Here is a 20,279-nt window from a genome sequence, read left to right on the forward strand (position 1 = left end):
TCGTTTTTAGCATAGTTTTTGTGGGATGCAGTTACGTCACATTGTGGTTTTCATGAGAAGTTTTGAGAACTGATTGTTACTATTGCATTGCATTGTGAATTGTGTGGTATTTGTCATTAGGGAGTTTTTGTAATATCATTAGTAGACATTAATTGTGTTTATGAAGAAAGAGTAGAAAGTAAACAGGAGGGATCTGTTCATGTTTAAACATGACAGAGGTGCTGCACGAGGCTAAAAGCCATCTCACACTGTTGGCTAAACACAGAGAGGTGATTGATGAGAGAAGCTTGTGCAGGAGCAGCTGCAGGGCACAGAGAGAGAGAGAGACAGGAGAAGTAGATGTTTTGGAATAGTTCAGAGAGAGTACAACTTATATAAAGTTGACTACTAGTCTGAAGAATGTCATATTGTTTTGTGAGTGAACAGGAAGTAAGAATATATTTACTAGATAGAAGAACAACATGCTTATCTAGGTTGACAGAAAGCTGCTATTAACCAGTTTCAGCAGCTACTGTCCTATCTGTGTTCCAAAGAGAACATACGTTGCATTTACAATTCATATTAGGAAAGTTCACAATTGATACCATTAAAGACCGTTTTGGATTAATAGGGCGTGTCTGTCATAAACATTCGTGCTCAGATGGAATAAAGTGTTGAGATGTTCTCAAGAGTGGGAGTTTTCACAACGCTTTTTAGTTTGTATTGAAACAATTAAGTGGTAAGGACAGAAAACTGTTCCGTGATGATTTCTTTAGGTTTTAGCTTTAGTAATGGAGATGACATTTTGTGAGGAAACTTTTCCACCAATAATAAGTGTTCAAAAATATATATTCATTAACTGTGATCAGATTACTTGTTTTTCAGATATAGCGCTAAATACAGTTAGTTTTGTGTTCTGTTACAAACCTAACCTGCTTGTAACACAAGTTAGATAAACAATTAGAAACATAACAGAATAAGCAAGTGGTTAAGGAGGGTTTCCTGTTTGGCTAATTTGATTTGGAACTGAAGTAAGGAAGAATAGTGTTTTATGAGAACTGTCATTCCTCATGGTTTTAAAGATAAATCATCAGTTTGTTTGGACTTTGATGTAGAAATAGGATCGGGGTGGAGAAGGAAGACCTTTTTTGGTTTCAAATTAAAGAAGATTTTAAAGATGAAGTTTTTTTTTTTTTTTTTCTGACTAGAATTTTAGAAGCAGGACTTCAACTAGACAAGATATTTTACAATGTGGTTTTACTACTTTTAATGGAGTAAAGAATCTGGGTAGACTACTGCCATTGGTTTGTTTTAACATTCACATGTTTCAGCATTCCTGACCATATGGACACTCAGCCGTTTTATTTTGTAACCCTTTGGGGGAGAGATTTAAATTGAGTTTTTCTCCAGTTGCTGATTTGCTGTGATTATAGCAGCACTGGATAGATGTGCGCCACCTTTGGGTTGTACTCTGAATCAGTGTGTTGGTGAAGAGTTGCTCACTACAGAAACAGAAGAACTGTGCAAAGAACGCATCTCTGAGGAGGGTTTGACATTTTGCTTGGGCCTTGTTGCCGAGGCAACAGTGGTGTGAAGAGGAACTGCAGTTTTTGGGGATTCCTGCTGTGCAGAGGACAACGTGTGTCTGCTGATTGTACCACATTGATCCAGAGGTTCCTTCCCCCTCAGGACATCCCAGTGCAAAACAAGAGTTTCATTGATCCAATTCACTACAGCTGCAGAAGACAACGCATCACTGACTGTTCACATTATGACAAGTTCTGAGACAGGCTTGTCTCAGATTGTTCAGACTCTGAAGAAATTATGTGATGATTTTACAGCATAACTGTGCAAGAGTTTTCCAGAGGGTGGTGTACAACAATAGGTTTAGTGTTTGAGAAGGGAGGCTGATTGTTTAAACGATGGTCTGGAATGCTGAAAAGATTAAAGTTTAATATCCTTGTTTAGCAAACAACACATCTGATTATTAGGTCACACCTAATAATCTTGACATATAAACTAACTATGAGTAAAAAGATGAATGGATTTGATATCCGAGAGAGGGTTAGTTATGTTGCGAATACTTCACAAGGTATTTGCTAATGTATTTTGAAGAACAAATAGCAAGGACACAAGTCCAATTTTGTTTTGTTTTTAGATTAAATTGTCCATTACCAAAACTGTTCACCTTATGTCTAGATTTGGACTTTGATGGTAAGGGAGTATTTAGGCTTATTTTTATACATCTGACATTTTCAAATATGTTGGCTATTCACTAGATAGACATTGGTTAAGAACTTTTCTGAAGATTGAATATTTGTTCCATTTCTAAATATTCCTATTTAAAAAGTAATTTTAGAGTAAAGAAGACTGATGCTGTAATTGGACATAATGTGAGGCCTTCAATCACCCATTGTAATGGTGCATATTATTGACGACCAATAGGGAGGAGGGGTCACTCGACCCACCCTGCAGTGGTTTTTAAAATCTTATGCAGCTTCACAGGAAGCGCACGGCACCAGATTATGAGTTTGGAAGACTAGCGTCACCACCTCCTAATGGACATTAATTCAGTTAGTAATTAACTGACATTTAGAGATGTTAAAAAGTAAAAACATACCTACCATGAGTGATAATTCCTAAATTTAGCTACAAACCATTGATGAAATGACTTCTGTTTTTAGAATCCTTGATAAAGGAAGGAGTGATTGTTACATATTCGGACACCCAAGGTTCCACGCACTGTTAAAGAGGTTAACATTGTTCTTTAAGTGCACCAGATTTGAAGATAAATGAATATGAGTTATGAAATACATAGCAGAGCTTTACAGATCCTAGTAATGGTTTGACTCAAGATGATAATTATGTGCACAAGTTTCTGAAATAGATCTATTAGACATTTTAATATGGATTAGGTGTTGATAAACTGCAGTAGTAGTACAATAAGGAAGTGACATGTGGGAAGCAGCTGTCTCAATGAAAAGTTAGAGATATCTTGAACATTATAGTTGTAATTGTGAATTAATAAATGATGGCGCTCCATATATACATATTTGTGTAGACAAAGGATACTGGCCTATGCTGAAATGTCAAAGTCTCTGCAGAGCACGACACATGGCCAAAAAAGACTGAGACCAACTGACCTTTGACCCTGACCGACAGTGTAACTTGACAAGGCACTGTGATTGACTGACTCTGGGGTGGACCTGACCAAACTTGACTTTACAACCTGACGGTGTGAGTGTGAATGTGAGTGTATGTCTGCATGTGATCAGTGCAACTGCATGATTTAAAACAATGACTAATCAAGCATGTTTTTGGACTAACACATTTTTCTGGGCCTCAATAACATTCCACAGAATTGGAAAACCGCACTTGTGCACTCCCACAGGAGGTGGCAGTTTGCAGAATGTGGAACTCAAACTAAAACATGAAGATTCTGTTTCTTTTAGGACTGAAGGATGGAGAGAAACACTTCATTTCACTGGAGTGTTTACTGTGGAAATGATGGATGTACATTTGGGAAAAAATGTTTGACATTTTCTTAGAATCCATTATTACCTGAAGGTTTTCTTCCCATACAGGATTTTGGTTACACATGAGTCATGTGTAAAAAGGGGGAGTGTACGGCTGCCCCAACTCGATTGTTCAATCTGACCATTGATTGACGGTTTTAGAATTGACCTGCTCCATATCTGGGGATAAGATACTGTTTGGTGAATGTTGACATGTCTCTAATATTGATTGAGTTATAACAGGTAACACAGATGCAGAATCAGTGGCCAAGGGGCTACTGTGAGAGATGTAACTCCAGAATGGAATACTGAAGAAGTTGACCTGTGAGTAATGTTTCAACAGGTATAAAAGTAACTGAGGTTTGAAATGTAGAAAGAACATATTACAGTTAAAACTAAAACATAGTAATGTAATGAGACATAATTTAATTTAGACAACATCATGTAACTAGCCTGGTAAAGAAGTAAAAGCCATAGACTTTATTGTTTAGGTCATTATGAGGATATACATTTCATCTAAATTTATAATAGAAAGACATTTGATGACAGTTTGTTGGAATTCTGTATTCATTTTTTCAGCGTGATAATATCTAAGCACTGACAGGTAAGAACAGAATCACCAGGAAATCATTCACTTTGTTAGCATCGTGATTTTGGTTGTTTTTGAATCCATAACATTAGTGTGTTTCTTTACCAGAAACATTAGCAGTTCATATTATATTTGGATTTTAAATAGGATTTCATTTAAAAATAAACACAGATGCTTGTCAGAAATTCAGAGCTATTGAAATATGTTATTTAGTTTACCTAAAGATGTTGGGGTTCTTATTTAGTTGGCACAATCCAAGTACTAAGATTCTGAAGCTGTACTGGCAGATAGGAGGTCTACAATTAATTTAGAAAACCGGTTCACAGACGGCTGTTGTTTCAAGACACCCCACCAACAGGCTCCAAGTGGGTCAAAACAGCTGAGCGTAGGCTTGAGGGAGTTGTATCAGATTTCTCCACACAGGTTGCTGGCGCCAAAAGGGGGACCCGAGAAGCACGAGGCCGACACAGCGGTGTTCGTCTGGCTGAAAGTCATCAGGACAAAGTGGCTCAACCCCAGGCTCTCCGGCCCCGACCGAGTGACCCAGAGGACATACCATGCCGTCCGCCTAGAAGGAAAGGGGGACAACTGGTACCACGGGAGCCAGTGTGCGGCGGGGAAACACCTGCGAGGACCCTAGACGACATCAGGACAGACCTGGCCCTCGTCAAGGCAGTCGACCCGGGAGGCATCATCAGCGGGCCGGAGAAGGAGAATCGGGAAGACATCTCTCCAGCATCGACCCGGAAGCCGCCATCAGCGGGCCGGAGGAGGAGGAGGAGGAAGACATCTCTCTAGCAGGCAGCCCAGAAGCTGCTGTCAGCGGATCAGGGGGACAAAGACACGGCAAGCCAGGACGGCACAGGGGACTTGTCGAGGCAGCAGAGGAGTCTACTTCTCTGATCAGTTCCACCCGTGAAGGGCTAGCCGCATCTCCCCCTCCCTATCAGCTGCCCCTTGTTGGCGTATTCCTCTGAGGGGGGGGGGGGCTGATGATTCACCACACAAGGAGACTGCACTAGCACCCAGCTGCCCCCTCATGGTTCCTTCACTGCCATGGAAAGTGGTGTTCTGTCTCCATGAAGGTTTCAAGTACTCTAAATACCAGCTTCGGATGGATTTATACAATGTTTGGGGGACGGACACAGTAGAAAAGAATGACAGTGGGTATATGTTTCAAAATGCCTTGTTTAAAGTTTATCTCTGGAGAAAGAGATAAAAAGGGGGAATTGCGGAAGTTTATGAAGAGAATTATGCAGAAGATGTGATGCAGCATATTTTTGGTATATTCATTTTAATCTCACCAATATATAAGAGGTGTATTGCATCATGTTATCCCTAAATATATGTGTGGGTATATACATTCCTGTGTATTAATAGTTGAAGGAACAAAATACATTTTTCCTCTTAAATATAGAGAGGTTTTTTATAGATTCCTGAAACAATGTTCCCTTTTTCTTTAAAGTAGATTAGCGCAATAGTCTTTTTCTTTCACTTCTACCCTTTTCATCAAAAGGGTGCTTTAGGCTATTTTTGAGGGGTAAAATGCAGAATTACTTGTGAGTTCTGTTTTGAGTGAAAAGATTACCCTTTTGAGTGTTTTTCTTGGTTAACCATTAGATATAGTGGCTAAATTCGTTCTAAGTTAATTATGCGCATCCTGCAGGCCTTGAGAATTTAGTCACACAGTTAAGAGAGACAATGGTCCTTTTAGACTAAGGGTGAGCTTACTTCGGGTGAATAAAAGTTCAGAGATGATTGGGGGGGTATGAAGACAGTTAGGCGTTGTTGGTGAGCTAGTTCTGAGGATGTCATGGGATAATGACTGTTATATTCCCAACAAGTATGGCTTTCATAAAGAAACACATGACTTGGGTGATAAGAAGTGTTTTGTTGTAAAATGGGCCTGTTTGGTTTTCTGCTGGCCAGCTCTGGGTCACTGTGAGAAAGCATATTTTGCGTCTGCCAATGAGGGGACCTGAAAAGATGACCAGCTGACCTCACCCCTTCCTTCTGTCTTCTGGTATATGTTCTGTCGATTCCTGAGTTCGGCCTCTTTTCTCTGGCTGTCAAGACGGAAGGATCTCCGCAGCAAATGAACAGGGCAGAAGTGGGCCGGCTACTTCTTAAAACATTACAATATGATTTTAGTATATTGTATTATATGGTATTGTAATGTATTATAGTGCATTGCATTATTACCTTTGATAATTAAAACAGATTGTTTAAACTGGTATCTGGGTGTTCTCTGTCTGATTTCCTTCCTGTTATGATTTTAAGCAGGACTCGTCAAAACGACACGCGGAGCCGAGTGGGGTTGTAAAAACCTCAAAACTCCAACAGGCCTCAGATCATCTTCGTAATATCTATCAAACTATAGATCCTACACATCCACTGGACGTGGATTCTAAGAGTACAATATACACTTCTCGCTAGAAATCTAATCAAAAAGCATACATAACATAACATGCTTCTGTGCTCTGTGCTCTTTCATTCACCTTGAGGATTAAAATAGCAGATCTCTGTGACTGGATATAGTTTGGCTTAGACCCCGGCCCCACGAAGACGCATACAGTAAAACACATATGCAAACGCAAAAAAGTCTTCCGTTCACACGCATTCGATTCATTAACGCGTCCGTTCACACTAGACCGCTGGAAATGCTGGAAACGCTGGAAACGCTGTAGTACATATGCCAGGCCTGTAAGTGGCGCTGCTGCCGCCACAAAATACACCAAAGGCAGCGAAGAAGACCCCGGAGCATGGTTGCCCTTCTGTTTATTCTCCGCGGTGGACGGCGTGTTCTCCTGCTGTATATCTCTCAGGTATACCCCCCCCCACCGAGCGGAGCAAGGCAACGAAACTTAAAATAAGAAGCAGCATTTTCTGGCACGCTATGCATGGGGCCACCTTGAGGGGGACATGTTGTTTCAGTAAATTAAAGGGTGTTTCTTGTTGTCGTTGCTGTGGACCTTCTTAATACCTTGGAAAATGCCGTCTAATACTTTAAAATAGCCTTAATTTTCGCTAAATTGATTTATCAACTTTTAATACTTTTTAAGACCCCGTGGACACCCTGAATGTTATTTTGAACACTTGGTGGTGGGGTGTATAAAAGGGGTCATAGGTGACAGGAGAGGAAGTGGACACAGGAGGAAGAGCATACCGATTCTACCAGACGGCCAGCCCAGACGATGCTCATACTACAACTATTGACACAGTGTACTTAAACCTTGGTATGTAAAGCAATGAAACAGCGCGCTGTCGGCAGACGGACAGAAAACGAAACTTAAAGGAACAGTAAACATTATGCCTGTCAATTCTGACGTTACGTCAACAGATGGCGCTGTTCTCACAGAATCAGCCCATGCAAAGACAGTGTTAAATTGAGCGAAATGAGGAATGGCTAAAATGCATGATCTGTTTGGTATTTTGAAAAATAAAAAGTATAAATATGCCTTATATAGGTATGGTCCTACACTATATTATTCAAATATAGCATGATAGGTCCACTTTAAAAGGAACAGTGAACATTATGCCTGTCAATTCTGACGTTACGTCAACAGATGGCGCTGTTGGGATGGGATGTGTAATGGAAAAAAGGATTACCCAACACAAGGCCAATAGATGGGAATTGTTTATTGTAAACTGTGAAAAAAACAATATATGCTTAAATGCGGCTCCTACACTCTTAAACCCACTATGGTTTTTCTCCTGAGTGAACACGAAGATGTGATTTGAGACCACCTGATTGAGTGAAAGTTTTCCCACACTCTTCACACCAGTAAGGTTTTTCTCCCGTGTGAATACGTTGATGTCTTTTGAGAGCACTTTATGTAATGAAAGTTTTCCCACACTCTTCACACCAGTAAGGTTTTTCTCCAGTGTGAATACGGTGATGTGATTCTAGAGCACCTGATGTAGTTAAAGTTTTCCCACACTCTTCACAGCTGTAAGGTTTTTCTCCAGAATGAATACGTTGATGTCTTTTGAGATGACCTGATTGAGTGAAAGTTGTCCCACACTCTTCACAGCTGTAAGGTTTTTCTCCAGTATGAATATGTTGATGTATTTTGAGAGCACCTGATCTAGTGAAAGTTGTCCCACACTCTCCACAGCTGTACGGTTTTTCTCCTGTGTGAATACGCAGGTGGCGCTTTAAAGTTCCAGATGCTGTAAAGGATTTGTCACATTGCTGACAGCTGTGACGTCTCTCTCTTCCTTTCGGTTTCTAGAACAGACGGACAGAGAAAGAGAGAAAGTCAATCTAAAAAGCATAAATACACAAGTTAACACAATAAAAACTCACTTAATATAAACCTTGAGTTAACAAAATACTACTTATCAACTGTTTGTCTTTATTATATTTGATACAGTAATACAGCAATATTCTAACCAAAGTATATACCAGAGGTGGGGGACTCAAGTCACATGACTTGACTCGAGTCACATGACTTGACTTGCCTATTTTTTGACTTGAGACTTGCTTGACTAACATTGATAAAATAATTGACTTTGACTTGGTATTCATGACTTGAGACTTAGGCTTGAGACAGATGACTTGAAAGGACTTTACTTTTTAAAATAGAATATTTGCATTTGTTTTTGTACGAAGCACCTAGAGGGCAATGAAAGAAAGGAAAGAGAGAGAAAGTCTCTCGTTCGCAGGAGAAAGTAGGAAGTGGAGCGCACAGGAGACAGCCGTTTCATTGCAGACTGTTATGTTTATGTGGGGAAATACATACATTATTTGAGATAGATTTCAAACTCGGACTTCATTTTAGGGACATTTCGGCCAGGGGTGTAGAGTTATTTGTTCAAGCAAATCGGCAAAACAGGAGAGTCTGTGAACCAGTCTGCCTTGACCTATGTATTCATGTCTGTGACTCTCACAGTATCTGCTACCCACAGCTGCTTTATAGAAGAAAACCTCCTTCACTTCATGAAATCTCTGCAGCACCAGGAGGCAGTAACGTGTAACTCAGCAGAATCTGAGAAGAGCAGCAGCAGCTGCAAAGAGCTGTGCCTTCACTGTGTTTACCTTCATTAGAACAGCTAACGAGCGACCGCAGGCTGCTACGTTTTAACCCCCCCACACACACACAATTATTCCCCCTATTACCTGTTTTATGATTTCAGAGCCCCACCCTCCATTGTTGTTAATGTTGAAAATAAAACTCTAGTTTCGTAACCACTGTCTTTTAACTGATTTAAACTGGGGTTATTCATCAGGATTTCGTAGGACTTGACTTGCTTGACTCTCACCCCAGTAACTTGAGACTTGCACATGTATGACTTACTCCCACCTCTGGTATACAGGAGACAGAGGGAGACGGCATCCTGTCACTGCGAGTCTCAGTATGCTCCGTTCCTCTTGTGTTTTGTTTTTTTGTCTAAACTTTGTTGTGTCTGTATGAAACGTCATTTTGAGAGACCATGCTTTTGATCCTGTGGATTACGTTTGCCTTCTGCAGACCATGTCTGACCATTCAACTTTCCAAGACCCACCTGAGTGACAGCACGAACAGGTATGGTGAGGAGCCCCGGCCTCTACGCTGCTACAGACGCGAGGCAATGCTAGAGCTACAATGCTATCGGCCTCCTACGAATACACCAAGCCATCTGTGCTCTTCGTTATTGGATGAAATCCCTCGGGAGCCGCTTAGAAACACCAGGAAAAAGACACGAGGAAGGAGGGGAGGCGTTCAGAATACGGCGGAGATTCAGCCGGCCACCACTTCCATCCATTATTCTCACAAACCTGCGCTCATTGAGCAACAACGTGGACACACTAAGGACATACACACAGTGGCGTTTTCTCCCGGAGGCCAAGGGAAGCCAGGCTTCCCCTGTTTTTTCGGATTGTAGTTATAATTTAAATAAATAAATACAAACACTTTGTTTTGTTTCGATAATTCTCCTTTGCTGTGTGTTGCTGCCGGCCCGGCTCTCCCCCATTCTCATTGAGTGTTTTACAAAGAGTGAAACAAACAGCGCCCCTCTAGATGTTATGGTGAAACAGTAGATTGCACTCCCTGTTGCGAGAGGAGGCCAGCCGAATCTAGCTTCCCTTGGTGAAAAAAAATGGAGGGATTGACCAATCAGATGAGGCCCACGTGATGCCCCTGCCAACCTGTGATTGGTCAGGGCCATGCCAAGGGAAGCTAGCCGCCTCTTGCTTCCCTTCAGAGGCGGCTGGCGGCTGGCGATTTGATTGGACACTGCCATCCAATCAAATCACATCAACATCAGTTTTAATACTGTAACTGTCATCACCGCCGTTAGAAATTATCAAGCAAATGAAGCATTATGGAGGGTGGAGATTTGGCATACTTAATCAAACATAACTTTACTAAACTTCCGCTACAGCAGCAACTAAAAATTAAATCAGATGACAGGCCAATGCCCGCACTCGAGCTGTGTGTACACAGAGGGAAAGGGAGAGAATCGGACGTTCAATGAGGACAATTATGTCCGCACGGAGTGGCTAACTGGAAGCGCTAAACTTCAGCGTCTAATTTGCTGGCCATGTCTTCTTTTTGACAAGGATTCGTGCTCCCTGAACAATCCTTGGGCAACTTCAGGATTCATCGACCTTGCCAACCTGTCACGGGCAATTGAGAGGCACGGTAAATCCAAAAATCACATAGATTGTGTGATTGTCTGCATACATTAATAAGTAAAATGCTTAAATTAATAAGGAGAGAGTTTCAGCTGGAGAGTGCGTGCGGACCTGTCGGTTAGATAACAGGCGTGTGCAAGTCCTGCATCTGTGTGATACAAATGTGTGTCAAATGATACCGGGCGCTGTAATCACTCATCTGGTTACGTTATTGACCACCCCCCGACCCAAAAAATGGGCTTCCCCTACATTTTTCCCCACGCCACGCTACTGCATACACAAGGTACTCTCATGAATTTCTCGAGGCCTCTTTATTATGTTTCACGGAAAGTTGGCTCCAATCTACGATGCCTGAATCTCTCTTTGAAGTACCCGGACTCACCCTTGTTCGAGCAGACAGGGATGCGAACTCGGGGAAAACCAGAGGAGGCGGTATTTGTGTGTATATTAATGATCTGTGGTGCCGATCATACTCAGTAAAATGTAAAACCTGCAATCCCAACGTATAAATTCTCGGCATGACGTTAAGACCCTTTTATCTGCCTAGAGAATTCGGGTGTATTTTACTGTTTGTTGTTTACGTGCCTCCCAGCGGCCGAGGACACTGTGTTCACGAGCTGCAACTCAGCCACCCCGATGCACCGGCAATAGTGCTCGGGGACATGAAGCAATGTCGCCTGGAGACTGTGTTACCTGGGTTCCAGCAGTATGTTAGGGATCACAGCAGGAAAGACAATATCCTGGACAAATGCTTTGTTAATGATAAAGGAGCCTATGTGTCTAAATACAGACCACCAATACTGAACTCTGATCATAGTGCTGTGAATATGATACCAGTGTATAAGACCAAACTCAAGGGAACCAGAAAAGAAAGTAATAAATCATATGTGACTAAGGACATAAAACAAAGACTATGGAGCACTTGAACAGACAGAGAAAGAACTGAAAGTCAAATTGAGGGAATCAAAACACACAGAGAGCTTTTGGGAAATGCTTTTAAAGCCAAAGACCCCAAAAAAGTGTGGGACACCATGAGAACCGTGACAGGAATGACCTCTTCAGCTAAACCTATTGTGATGGACAAGACATACTTGATCCATACCAATTTGCCTATAAGCAAGGGGGTGGTACTGCTGCTGCTCTGGTTCACATCATCACTAAACATTTAGATAAACGTCACACCTATGCAAGAGCCCTCTTCCTAGACTTCTCAGCAGCAACACAATACAAGCAGACATCTTGGTGTCAAAAATGGAAGTAAATCCATACCTGATTTAGTGGTATGCCGCTTTCCTCACCAGTAGAGAGCAACTTGACCAAACCCTGTCATCTGCCATCACAACCAATGTAGGGGCCCCCCAGGGCTGCGGGAGTTCAGCTGTGCTCTTAGCTTCTTTTAGCTTCTTTTGATGACTTTACTGAACTGCTGTCTATAGTGTGTTTTGACTTTGACCGTCTAGTCATTGTTGGTGATTTTAACATCCATGTTGACAACCCCCAGGACAGAGGGGCTAAAGAACTGTTTTGTGTTCTTGATAACTATGGTGGGGACCCTCTCATGACATCCAACTATAGGCCCATCAGTATCTTACCCATAGTAGCCAAGGTATTTGAGAAATTGATTTTAATTCAAAAATAACTAAGTTAAAGGAAGTGACTGGGAAGAAAAGATCTCCATGGAGAAAGGCCATGACCGTGAGAACAGCAAAAAGAGAGTGTCGAAAAGCTGAACGCAGGTGGAGAAAAATAAATCTCCAGGTTCACTTTGAAATCTATAAAGAGAGACTTGGCTTTTATCATTTGGAATTGTAAATTGCATGACAGTCTTTCTTCTCTGACATCATTACCAAAAACAAAAACAATCCACGTGCCTTATTTGCTACCGTGGACAGACTAACTAACCCCCCAGTGTCAGTATCCCCCCCCCCATTCAGAAAATCAGACCAGCAGTCAGTGCCTCTGCATCAGGTACAGCAGATGTGTTGTCTCTGTGTCCACCTAAAATCAATACAAACACCATGACACAGTTCCATCAGATTAATGATAAAAACCTAGAGGACATTATTCAACTTCTGAAATCCTCCTCCTGCTGCCTTGATATTATTCCAACAGGGTTTTTCCAAGATGTTTTTCCTTGCATGGCCTCAGATCTACTTCACACCTCATTCACACCAACGGTGTTTCAGGGCCGGTTCGGAGCTGGAGCTTGAAAAGCACCGGGTTTTCCTGTTCACACTTGCGGCTTTCCCACCAGCGCTTTTCCCTTTCTAGCTCCGAGCTAGAGCTTTTCTGGTTCAGCTCCGGTTTCCCTTTTCTGCCCCCGCTCTGTTCACACCGCCCAGCACCCGACTGGTGCTGCCGCGTCATGACGTCACCATTTACATCGCTGATTTGCTCCCCAACGGCATTACGGCGCTCACAACAACGGGGAACTGCGTCGGGTCGATGATCGTGTTGCTTTTAATCACACGAAGCCAGAATAAATTAATAACGACTTCTCCAACCTTATACTTTGCTCCAGAGTGCCGTGGTTCATTGTTTATTAATGTGTTTCTGCAGCATTTACCGACCGCTGCAGTGTTGGCTGCTCTTCCACGGGAGTTTATTCTCCTCCGTTAGCTCCCGGTTAGCTCACACTGCAGCGGCCGCTCTAAAGTATTCACTGTCCGACTCACACAAGCAGCTGATACATATCCCCAGTTCCCCTTAGCCTAAGTGAATGTGTGTCAGTCTGAATTGACGCTGTTTGGTATCACAACGCTGTTATGAAAGTTTCTCTGGTATAAAATGGGTGATGTTAGCATAGCAACCGAAGCTAAACTGACTACTTGCTATTGCTATCCTATTGTGGCATAAATCGTTTTCTACAGGCACATTTTACCGGCGCATTTTTATTATGATTCTACTTGTGATAGTCGGACACGACAACCTGTGCAGCCCATGTATTGATTCCATCCGATAGCTGCTATAATACAAAACAACACGTCTGCCTCTCTCCACAATGATCAATAACAGTGAACGGATGGTCAAAGTAAGGTACAAATAAACAGAATCACACGAAGCCTGGTTAGTGTGGCCTGACTTATAAAGTGATGTTTATAAGCAGGGGTGCACATCACTTTTTGCCCTGGTTCTCAAAGGAGGCACCTGGAGATGGTTGCTCATTACCTTAAAAGATGAAATAAAGGGAACTTTGTTAGGGGTCTTGACTTTATTTGCCAGAGCACACGGCACTGAACACACATGCAGAGGTGAACACAGCAACACACTGCAGATGTGACACAGAACACACCAGAATGCACGAGGTGAACACTGAACACACATGCCGATAGGTGAACACATAAAAAAAACACAACATGCAGAGGTGAAACACTGAACACACATTAGAGGTGAACACTGGAACACACATGCAGAGCGTGAACACAGAACACACACGCAGAGTGTGAAACACCTGAACACACACACAGAGGTGAACACAGAACACACATGCAGATGGTGAACACTGAAACAAAACACACAGATGGTGAACACAGACACACATGTAGAGGTGAACACAGAACACAACATGGCAGAGGTGAACCACAGAACACACATGCAAGGTGAACACAGAACCACACATGCAGAGGTGAACACTGAACACACATGCAGAGGTGAACACTGAACACACACGCAGAGGTGAACACAGAACACACATGCAGAGGTGAACACAGAACACACACACAGAGGTGAACACTGAACACACATGCAGAGGTGAACACAGAACACACATGCAGAGGTGAACACTGAACACACATGCAGAGGTGAACACAGAACACACATGCAGAGGTGAACACTGAACACACATGCAGAGGTGAACACTGAACACACATGCAGAGGTGAACACAGAACACACACGCAGAGGTGAACAAAGAACACACATGCAGAGGTGAACAAAGAACACACATGCAGAGGTGAACACAGAACACACATGCAGAGGTGAACACAGAACACACATGCAGAGGTGAACACAGAACACACACACAGAGGTGAACACAGAACACACATGTAGAGGTGAACACAGAACACACATGCAGAGGTGAACACAGAACACACGTGCAGAGGTGCACACAGAACACACATGCAGAGGTGAACACAAGACAACATTAGCACGACCAGTAATCCTACAAGCTGTCATCACTACCCTCCTGACTGTTCTCCTCACTGTCTTCCTCTCTGTCAGACATGGTAGCTAATGATGTAGGCCTACTTCTTCCTCTCTGGTTGAGTCTGCGATTAGCTGCTTGCATCCACAAGTCAACAGCTGGGTTTGGGTCGAAAGTCTCTGTTGTCATCTTAGACAAGTGGATGTAATCAAATAAGTATGTGAACATAACCAATAACAAATTAATTTAACTTATTTTATTTTTGTTGTTCATATTTTATTTTACCTTAACATTTATTTATGCACTTTTTTTTATCTCTCCAGTTTTAAAGGATATTTTTGGTTACTGTCCTATAGTATACATTGGAATGATTTTAAACCTGTTTATCCCAATAATTATAAAGGAGTGCCTTGGAAATATGTGTTTACATAAATTGTGACCAAACCGTTTGAACTTAGACTAATTTAGTAGATATACAATCAAAGAGTCGATCTTTTTTTTAACCATTTAGTGCTTCACATAATAAAATACACAACATCTGTAGCCTGATATGCTTTAGGAGCTGTGTGTGTGTGTGTGTGTGTGTGTGTGTGTGTGTGTGTGTGTGTGTGTGTGTGTGTGTGTGTGTGTGTGTGTGTGTGTGTGTCCTCATCTGTAGCCTGTTATTGTCTCATTACACCGCACTGTGAATGAATCAAAGTAAATATAGAAGTGGTCATGAACACATCTGTGCCTCCTGTCATCATTAATGGACGTCTCTTTAAAATGACCGCTCAGAGGAGAGGAGTTCTCATTTCTCTAACCGCCTGCTGCTTCCCCTCCTCTCTCCTCGGTTCCCCTCCTTGACTCCTCCGCTCGCATCTCCTGTGGGCGGGACTAAGTCTCGAGGATAGGAGGAGAGGAGTTAGAGAAATGAGAAAGGGCCCATGTCTTCCGGTTGTTGCCTGTTTTGAATGACAAATACACACTACCGCCGCCTGCTGGTAAGGAGAGTTATTGCCACTCACGCATACGCAGTTCGTACGTGCTCGGCGAGTAAAGTAACGAGTTACTTTACTTAGAGAGTAACGAAGTAGTGTAATATATAACTTTTTTTTAGAGTAATATGTAATATATTATTAAAACAATTAGTAACGACCCCATCTCTGGGCATGACAGGGGGGGGAGACCAGGAGGAAAAATGTTTGATTCGAAAATAATATGATACAGTACTTATTAGTACAGTATCATATACATATACATATACAGTTTTATTACGTCTTGGTCTCTGTGTTTCATTAAAGCTCGCTCTGTGGAGAGAGAGAGAGAAGAGAGAGAGAGAGAGAGAGAGAGATGAGAGAGAGAGAGAGAGAGAGAGATAGAGAGAGAGAGAGAAGGAGAGAGAGAGAGAGAGAGAGAGAGAGAGAGAGAGAGAGAGAGAGAGAGAGAGAGAGAGAGAGAGAGAGAGAGAGGGGTGCGCCTAACGGATATAAAGAGTTTTTTCAACAACAAAGTGGAGGAGAGTCTTCTCCTATAAAAATAGCACTTTACCCCTGCTTACACCTACTGTCAGGCCCGGTTCTACGGGGGTGCATAAGGTTGCATTGCACCCTCAGTTGAGTCGTTATGCACCCTCATTTGAAAAGTGAAATAAAAAATTACATATATAATAATAATAGTAGAAATAATAAAAAAGAATATAGTTGAAATATATTGTAATTGTGGTTAAATAACATTGTCTGCTGCATTTATTTGGTCAATTTAAATGGTAAGTAACGTTATTATGTCAGGTGGGCGTGACCTGTGCCGCTGTGCGTTCATCTTCTGCAAGGTGCTTACACAGCAGAAAATGGTTAAAACAACCAGCCCTTATCGCCAGCAGTAACACTGCATCTACTGCAGGTAATAACAGTTCAGATCATGGGGACCCGTTACGTTACGTTACCCGCAGTTCTCCCGCCCGACTCACCGGCTTTGCCCGCCTCGCCCACGGAGGCGGAGCAGCCGTCTTCGTTGCCCCAAACACCGCCACCCCTCAGCGGCCCGCATGTGCCAGAGGACCTCGCAAAACAGAGCCTGTCCAGGTATATTAAAAAAAGTACCCAACTCGCCTGTACAGTGGGGTAAGGCGCTCATTTTGCAGCTCATGGTTTCAAAACAGAGATAGGCTGGAATATTCCTGTAAAAAGATGCCATCTTCTGCATGTAGACATTTCGGTCTTGAAAGGGGAGTGATTTGTAAAATATCCATAGAGAAAAACTAAATCTGTTTACAGTTCTGTTTCATATGGGCGCTGAGAGATGTATCCATAGATCTCTTCACTTTGCTCTCAAAGTGCACCAGATTGATGCTTTTAACTTCATGAGGGATGAGGACCCCCCTAGAGGAGGTGAGGACCCCCCTAGAGGAGGTGAGGACCCCCCTAGAGGAGGTGAGGACCCCCCTAGAGGGTGTTCGGTCCACTCACCACTTATAAAAATAGCACTTTACCACTGCACCCTCTCTAATCTCAGATGAGCAGGGGCGGATCTACGGGGGAGCAAGGGGGCAGCTGCCCCCCCACTGTGGAGCCTTGCCCCCCCAGCTGCCCCCCTAACTTTTGTTTCCCTAAAACTGTACTAAAACAAACCTACACTATTTCCACAAGCTTCTCAAGCAACAAAACAAGCATTACATTAGTTAAAAGTGAATCATTTTAAAATATAATTTTAGGCCCGTTAAAAACGCAGCTACGGCCCTGCATTAAACTGCGGAGCGGCATTCACACAGACCGCGGCTCACACCGCTGCAGAGAGGGAGCGAGCTGTCCCAGCACCTATGGATCAGCTTCCCCTGGGAGCATTTCCCTTTCCACTAGTTTTGTTTTTACTAAGGACGATAGCTTGAAACTAAATATTAATAAAACGCTGCCGTTTGAATCGATAGCGTTTAACAGACGGGCGCTGTTTGGGACGTTACAAAATACTACGCAGACAGCGTTAGCTGGGAGATCGATCACTTTGCTAAACTACGTGGTAGCCTACTATTACATCCACGTAAACTACACATCACAGCCATGAGGCCAGATCAATGAAACCAGGATACATCCTTTACTGTAAAAACTGGATCCAAACACAGCTGCCTGTGTGCGCTTGATCAATACTTTCTGATGTTATATGATATGCTACATATTAGCTAGGCTACATGGCCCTAACGTGTAAAGTTATACAAGCATTTGTACCAGTGCTTTTCACAAGTAGACTCTTGCAGGCCAGAGTATAGGAGTGATTCAACAACAACACAAAGACATATGAGAAGTGATCAGGACGAACAGAAAGAGGAAAAGGAAAAGAGAGTTCACTGAATAAAAAAATTAATTAAATATATATTTATTTGGCAGGGACAGTGCACATTGATTGACATTTCTGTAAATGCGCCAGAGTTAGCCAACAGGCTATTTTTCGTCTGTAGTCCCTGGACAGATGTTAAAAGTCATCCTAAAAACCAAAATTAATTTCATATAACAGATAAAAACAATCAGTAAAACAACATTCAACAGAGATACTTATATAAAAGCATATATAAAAACATAAAAACTAAACTAAAATACATATTCACAAAGCAGACAGATACAGTTCAAGGCATATGTACAAACAGAGCGTTGTAATGTACAGATTGTGTCAGTGTTGACAGAGCTGACTTTCCACTAACGAGACCAGGAGGGTCAGAGCAGGAGGAAGAGGAGGAGATGAAGAGACCAGGAGGGTCAGAGCAGGAGGAAGAGGAGGAGATGAAGAGACCAGGAGGGTCAGAGCAGGAGGAGGAGATGAAGACATTAGTGAAGAAGAAGAAATGTATGTGAGGAATAAAGATGAAGTGTCAGAAAGAGGGACAGAGGCAGGGATCAGGAGGCAGATGAAACTCCAGCTGGACCACATGGTATGTTCTTATTCTCCTTACATATTCCATCACAGCAGCACAATCTAGCAGCTCTTAGTATTGACAAATATTGATTGAAATGTGTTGCTGCACAGGTCACCTGTAGCTCTCTGAAGAGATGGGTGATGTCATTTGTGTACTTAATTATAAGTTGAAATGTTGAGCTTGTCAATCTTAATCTGAAAATACAAAAACTGAAATATAGGTAAGAGAAGAAACTGACACTTCTGTGATGTAATTCCCTCAATGCAGATCACAGATGGACTGATCCACACATGGACTGATCCATTATTTTAATAGGAGGGTAAATGGTATGGCGTGACGGGATTGAAACAAACTGAGGGACAATATTGCAATTTCATAGATAATTCAAGTATTTGTTCAGAATTTATTTTTGATCAGTTAAAGTTGACAAGCATGTGATTATATTAGCAGCAACATTTTGGGATAATTGGCCATTTTGATTTGTTTGATATTAAATTAATATGTAATAATGCTTAGTGAGGACATGCAAATATGTCTATCTAATACTAAGAAAACCCATTTTTTAAAAACAAAATATATATTTAGTTTGACATTGTAATGCAAAACAACCTGTTCCACTAATTAATTGCTTTAAAATACATGTTGTAGTTTCCTTTCATTTAAAATGGTTGAGGTAAGCTTGGGGGACTCAAAGGGCACCCGATTGTTTGTCTGAACACCTTGTTTCTCTTGTGCATTAAGAACACTTGTGTTAGGGCATGAATTAACAATACATAGGTTATATACAGTATAACATACCACGTACTGTCCGCCCTCCCATGCCACCCTGGCATGACCTCTTGCCCCCCCTTTGCCCCCCCATGTAAACAATTATAGAACCGCCACTGCAGATGAGTCATTTTGTTCTGGGACCGGGCCTGCCTACTGTATATGCGGCGAGCCTTCATTGTAACTGTCACACTGTGTATTTGCGTGGGGAGTGTTGCAGTAGAACATTCCTCTGTAGCGCCCGGTGCATTAATGGGAAACCCTAAATGTTTGAGCACCCTCTATGAAACGTCAGCTACCCCACAGCACCCCCAAAAGAAATATCTGGCGCCGCCACTGAGCCTGACTATTTGTGTTGGGGGGGCCCGACTTGTTTTTTTCTCCAAAGGGGGGGCCTGACAGAAACAGTTTGAGAACCACTGGGTTAATCCAATGTGTCACTTTGAAATTATTTCTGATAATCCATCAGCAATAAAACTAGTTCTAAGTTTTCAGAGCGGAAGGTAGGTTTGGGCAAACTGCGTGCACATAGCTCTCATTTCTCAATGGTAACGTGTATGTGGAAATTCCCCTTCGATTCTATTGGCTCTAACGGTTAAAAAGAGATGTCAATCATCAAAATCGACCAATGAGTTCCAGAGAAACGGCAAATACGCCCATTTCCACCCAAATGACCCCATTTGCTAAACCTCTCTAAAAAGGTCAAAGGTCACTTGTTTTGCATCAATCTTGATACAGGGTACTTATTATATGTTGTACTTTGGATTCCTAAAGCTTTTGG

The 20,279-nt window shown here is 42.2% G+C and overlaps 1 pseudogene; it reads right to left on the minus strand.

Moving 5' to 3' along the window:
• Positions 1-7,707: 7,707 nt before the first annotated feature.
• Positions 7,708-9,422, minus strand: LOC117551929 (annotated as a pseudogene).
• Positions 9,423-20,279: the final 10,857 nt, after the last annotated feature.

The sequence above is a fragment of the Gymnodraco acuticeps genome, unplaced genomic scaffold (assembly GCF_902827175.1).
Source record: "Gymnodraco acuticeps unplaced genomic scaffold, fGymAcu1.1, whole genome shotgun sequence".
Taxonomy (NCBI): Eukaryota; Metazoa; Chordata; class Actinopteri; order Perciformes; family Bathydraconidae; genus Gymnodraco; species Gymnodraco acuticeps.